The following is a 6,000-nucleotide window of genomic DNA, read 5'->3' on the forward strand; positions in this document are numbered from 1 at the left end:
TGTGCCGCGGACGCGCCAAGGTCTTCACGTAACGTAGATCTGAGTCCCAACAGCACTAATGGAAGTGCTTCAAACCAATCGGATTTGTAACACATCAAAGCTTGCTTCAATGGTCGGTGCAATCTTTCCACCAGACCGTTACTTTGGGGTCTGTACGGCGATGTCCTTGCTAATTTTATGCCAAGCATCTTTGATAGACTCGTAAAAAGTTCAGATTCAAACTGTCTGCCCCTGTCACATGTTATCCTTTGCGGAGTACCAAATCGAGAAACCCATGATTGTACGAAAGCACGAGCTACCGTTTCCGCTGTTATATCAGTAATTGGCACAACTTCAGGCCACCGCGTAAATCTATCCACTATAGTCAAGCAATACTTAAAATTTTGAACTTGTGTTAGTGGACCTATTATGTCTAAATGAATATGAGAAAATCTCTCATCAGGAACTAAAAATTGAACAAACGGGGATTTAGTATGCAAATGTACTTTAGTCTGCTGACACGGAACACAAGCTCTGCACCAAGCAGTTATATCTTTGTTTATATTTGGCCAGACATATTTGCTATCGATAAGACGTTTTGTAGCACGTATGCCGGGGTGAGACAAACCGTGCATTGTATCAAAAATTTTACGCCTTAGAATTTGCGGAACAAAGAATCTATTATAATTTCCTGATGTATCACAATATAGAGATTTATCGGTACCAGGCATAGGAACTTTAGCTAATTTACCACTGTACTTAATTCGTCCCTCTAAAACGTCCTGAAGTTCTTCATCCTCAGATTGTGATTTTTCCCACATTTCTATATCATCTAGAGATGAAAATGTGATCTCCGATATTCGCGATAGGCTGTCCGCAACCAAATTTCCCTTACCAGGTAAATATCTGATATCCGTAGTAAATTGAGATATGAAATCCAACTGACGGATAGTTCGGGGGGAGGATTTTTCATGTTTCCGCCGAAATGCGAAAGTTAGAGGTTTGTGGTCTACATACAAAATAAATTTCCTTGCCTCTAACATGTATCGAAAATACTGAATTGCACTATATGCTGCCAACAATTCTCTATCATAAGTTGAATATATCACGTCCGGGTCACCAATGTAGAGACGGGTAATCCAGTTGTTAAAAGCGAACATTTATTGTAAATTGCAACAAAACACATTACCATTAAAAGAAATAAATATAAATTAATCAGTTCCATCTCGGAATAATCTAACATTTACACACAACACATCAATCCAGATACCGCGCGCTAGCCAACTCAGCTGGAGCCTTTTAAATAAACTTTTTCAGATTTGCATGCGCTGTTTCTCTGCGTTTAGGCCGTTGCCACAAGTCATTATTATTATAAAATCACTTTTTTCTCTACTTAATTAATCTTTTAGCAAAACAAACAAACAAAAAAAAAAAAGAAAAGAAAAGAAAAGAGCAAAAAATGAACTGTATATTTTGCTTACTGAAAATTATTAAATCTGTACTCGGTTCAGTTTTTGAATTTTTTGGCAAGACTTATGAATACTTGATTATAGTAAACACTTAGTTTAAGAATTTTATGAAAATTTTGATTTGTATTTGTATTAGCTGTATTTTAAAGGATTGATCAATTGTCTTTGATTAATCATGACACAGAATCTACTAGAATATATAATTAAAGATATTATTGATTGAATTTATCTAAATTTAAGATTCAATTTTTTATTCTTTTTTTTTATGAATAACTTCCCAAAACGTTTTCATCACTGAAGTTCATCCAAATTATTTTATACACAATCAAATGTTTAAGTAAACATGTTATCTTAGTTCCTTTTAAAGTAAGCATTCTGCATCATTAATCATCAACTTAATGCAAATATATGTTATATTGCATGAGATTCTGCCTTAGCCCTGGCTTAGGTGCAGTAATTTACTGTCATAACCTTAATGTTTCAGTTCACTTTCATCATCCGAAATCCGTTCCGAGTCGTCAACATTATTGTCTGAAGTCAATATTTGATCCGTATTCATTAATTCATTATCCAAAATCCGTTCCGAGTCGTCATCCAAATTAATTGAAGTTGGCCCTGAAAACGGCCTTTTTGTTTTAAAATGGTCACACATGGCAAAATAGCACGCTGTAAACAAAATCGTAACCACAGAATATAAAACAAACAATTCCCCCGCTCTTCAGCGCAAAGTTTCTGAGCATGCGCATTAGTTTGCTTCGAGAGCAGCGAATATCTCTACCTTCCCCACCTGTAAGGGAAATGGAACGATCCACTCCCGTAAGGAGTGAGTTTGGAAAAGAAGGGCTAGTCTCCGACTAGATGACGAGCAATGAAAGAAAATAGAAGCAGAGGGATTAGCCACAGAGCGCAGTGCCATCTGTTGAGCTTCATTGTAAACGCTTCGGAGGTTTTCTTTTTGAGGCTTCAGAAATAGCAGATCCAGAAGGAAAGATTTGGCAGTGTTAGCGATATCCAAAACAGGTGTGTCGAGGGGAGGCCGGGGATTTTAACTCGTTTCCAGCTGGAAGAAAAATATTTGTTGACCTGGTTTACTAATTTAAATAAAAGGATAAACATCAACAAAAAACCATGACACATGGCGACAGGGACACTTGAATTTTTGGGAGGAAGAAAATTCTATATTCTAAGTTTGCCAAATATAGAATTTCCAAACTTTGCCAAATGATAAAACACGGGCAGACACACATACGCAAATCTAATGAAAAAAGACATTTGGGCATTTAAAAATTTGTCTCCAGATTTGCCGAATCGTAAGGCAAAAATTTCTGAATAAGGACATTTTTTGGGAGGTCACAGTGTCCTCCCATCGGAGCGCCCCTGCATGAAACCCTAAGCGCAGACCAGGTCCGTCGTTTCAAAATTTTCCGGGGGGAGGGGGCAAAAGGTTTGTATTCAATGCAATAAAAAAAGGGAAAAACAACAAAATATGTACAAAAATGCCTAATTTCATGATGATTTTTAAAATATAGTGTGGGCCAATTGACCCCCCCACCCTGAACGCTCAAATGCCCGGCCTGGCGCAGACTCTATTTGAGCAGTGGTACTGCGGCGGAAAAGCATCAAAATGGGGAGAGGGCAAGTAAATTTTGCGAAATCAAATCCCCAATTTTAATGAAAGATGATATTTTAAGTATTAAAAACAAACAAAAGCGGAAACGCATTTCCCCGTGACTCTTATTAATATCAAGCCTATCAATCAGCCAGCAATATGCCACTTGACATCTCAGAATTCCATATACATATATATATTTTAATATTTATAAACGTACCTATCAAAAATTTTAAAAAATTAAATTTTGAAACATTTTGCTCAGGAGAATTGTAAAACTCTTTGTTAAAATGTTCATGTTATAAATATATAATTTCAAATAAATTTAAAAACTTTTGCACTACTACCCTTCAAAGCGTCATTCATAAAACTCTACGAGATCTTTATCTAATGTAATTAATTAATTAACTTTTATTTTTATTTGCTTATTTATTCTTGATGAGATTTAACATGACATAGGGCAAAAATAATTTCAATTAAAATATTTTTTAAATCTTTCTTTTAAATACATTTTTTTTCCTAAAATGAATGCAAATATGCAAACGTTTTGAATGAGAAAAAACCTAGATTTTCAACACAAGTTTTGAAACTCAAAAATTTTAGCAACATAAAAAAGAAAATTATGTTTTCTAAAAAACAAAGTTTTAAAAATTATTTTCCAATGAACAGAGAAAATAAAAACAGTAGTACTTCCGGTTCTCATTTAATATATTTATTGATAGTTTAACATGTTTTAAGAGCATATTTCGTTTTAATTTCATTTCTAATAAGAATTACATGAAAATACATTAGTTGGTTTTTTTCTCCTTTTTTTAAAAAATTTCTAGAGAAATATGCGACAAGATAGATATAATTGTTTCAGCAACTCCGATCAAAAAATCGCATATTTGAACTCAGTCTATTCATAGTTGAAATTTTATCACGGGTGCAGTAAGGACCAATTACAAATTGACTAAAAAAAATTAAAAAATATATTAATTTGAATTTTTGACATCTTGAATTCAAATTATGTTTTTCGACATCACGAGCGTGTGTGTGTATGAATGCGCGTGTGTGTTTGTGTAGGCGCATGTGTGGGTGCGCGTGTGTGTTTGTGTAGGCGCATGTGTGGGTGCGCGTGTGTGTGTATGTATGCATGTGTGTGCGTGTTGTGTATGCAGTGCTGTGTGTGTAGGCGTTCGTGTGTGTATGTATGTAGGCATATGTGTTTGTGTCTGTGCGCAGGAATGAGTGTGTGTATGTGTGTGTAGGCGTGTGTGTGTATGCGTGTAGCGTGTGTATGTAGGATATGGACGAAACCTGGAGACAGTTTTCGCAAGAGGAGCAGCATCGTGAGGCCGGTCGACGCGACGGTGGTGCTGGCAGTGGGTGCTGGCGGGAAAATAAAATGATAGGAATTTAAAACGGTCAAGTGAGAACAATAAGCAATCGTGATTGCTCAAAAAAAGCTTTTGATTATCGTGTACTGTAAATAACTAGAAATAGGTTGGAAATTTCGCTAATTAATTTACTTGTAATGTATAATTATTATCTGCAATTTCGTAAAAAGAGCATATGCATCTACGAAGATACAACCATTTTGTCCAAAAGTTCCATTTTATTTCGCTTTTGGTTTATAGCGCCTAGTGTTTTCATTTTTCAACACATTTTCGCATTGAACATTACTTGACATCATACATTGTCACAACATTATTTGAAAACTTGACAACATATAAGAGATTTATCATGCTGAAATTTGAAGTATAAACACTGAATAAATTGACAAAAACAACGCTAATGAAGAGGAAAAATCGCAAATTATTGCATGCACGCGTTTCAAAGTTGCAGGAGACACCTTTTTCAATACAGTAGAGTTAAGCTGATCGGTGGAAAAATATCCGACAAATGTAGTCGGATGCTTTGTCGGATGTTCTTCAGGGGTGCCCCCGCTAAGATCAAGCGTGCAGCCCCCTAAATATCGTGAAGACCCCTCCCCCCCCCTTAAAATTTCAATGGCACAGTCTGCGCCACGACACTTCCTAGGTGGGCACCCCTGTGTTCCATCATCCATGAGTTCACCCCTTCAGAGTTAAAAAGAGGGGTCCTTCTAAGGGGCCGTCCATTAATCACCTGAGGCACGAAAGGGGGGGGAGGGGTCCAGAAAAAATCACGAAACATCACATAGGGGCAGGGAGGGTTGTAGTAATATACCACGTGTATTTATTTTTTCGACAAACGCACAACTCAACCCAGGGCCGATCCTAGCAGGTGTGCAGAGTGTGCACCGCACAAAGGCGGCCAAAGCTAGGGGCGGCCGCAGGCCGCATCATATAGTTCTTTTAATCAAGCAAAATTCCTCAAAAATTTCTCACAAGATGACATAATAAGTGGAATAAATGTGCTGAATTTTAAATGTTCAATTATCAAAGTAAGTGCCAATTTTCCAACAGCATAGCATATTAAGAAAAATGGAATGTTTAGAGAACATTGTGTTGCTCCATTATCCATTAAATATCAACTCTTTATGCATGCTTCATTTGGTTGCAAAAATTGTGACAGAACTGGTAATCAGGCATGGATACAGGAGAGGGGCAATGACGAAAATACCCCCCCCCCCTCCGAAGCATGAAAGGGTGCCTTCTAAAGGCTACTAATGCTTCACCCAGCCTTCCAATGTTTATTGACCCTAAACAATGAAGACATATTTTGTGTAAAAAAAAATATGCTGATAGGATACTCTCGCAAATATTTCAAACAACAAATTCTGTGTTCAGCAGTCGTGGAGACTGGAGAGGAGAGACAATGGAAAATTGCGACTCCCCTGAGAGTCAGACATGTATAATCAACGAACTAAAATTTTTAATTTTCCCCCTTTACAGCAATTTTTTTCTAATTAAAATCACGAATGAACTGCCCGGTTTCGGATCAGGCAGGTGGACAGGACCTGTGCCCCGGGTTACAAAT

Source organism: Uloborus diversus, chromosome 3 (assembly GCF_026930045.1).
Source record: "Uloborus diversus isolate 005 chromosome 3, Udiv.v.3.1, whole genome shotgun sequence".
Taxonomy (NCBI): domain Eukaryota; kingdom Metazoa; phylum Arthropoda; class Arachnida; order Araneae; family Uloboridae; genus Uloborus; species Uloborus diversus.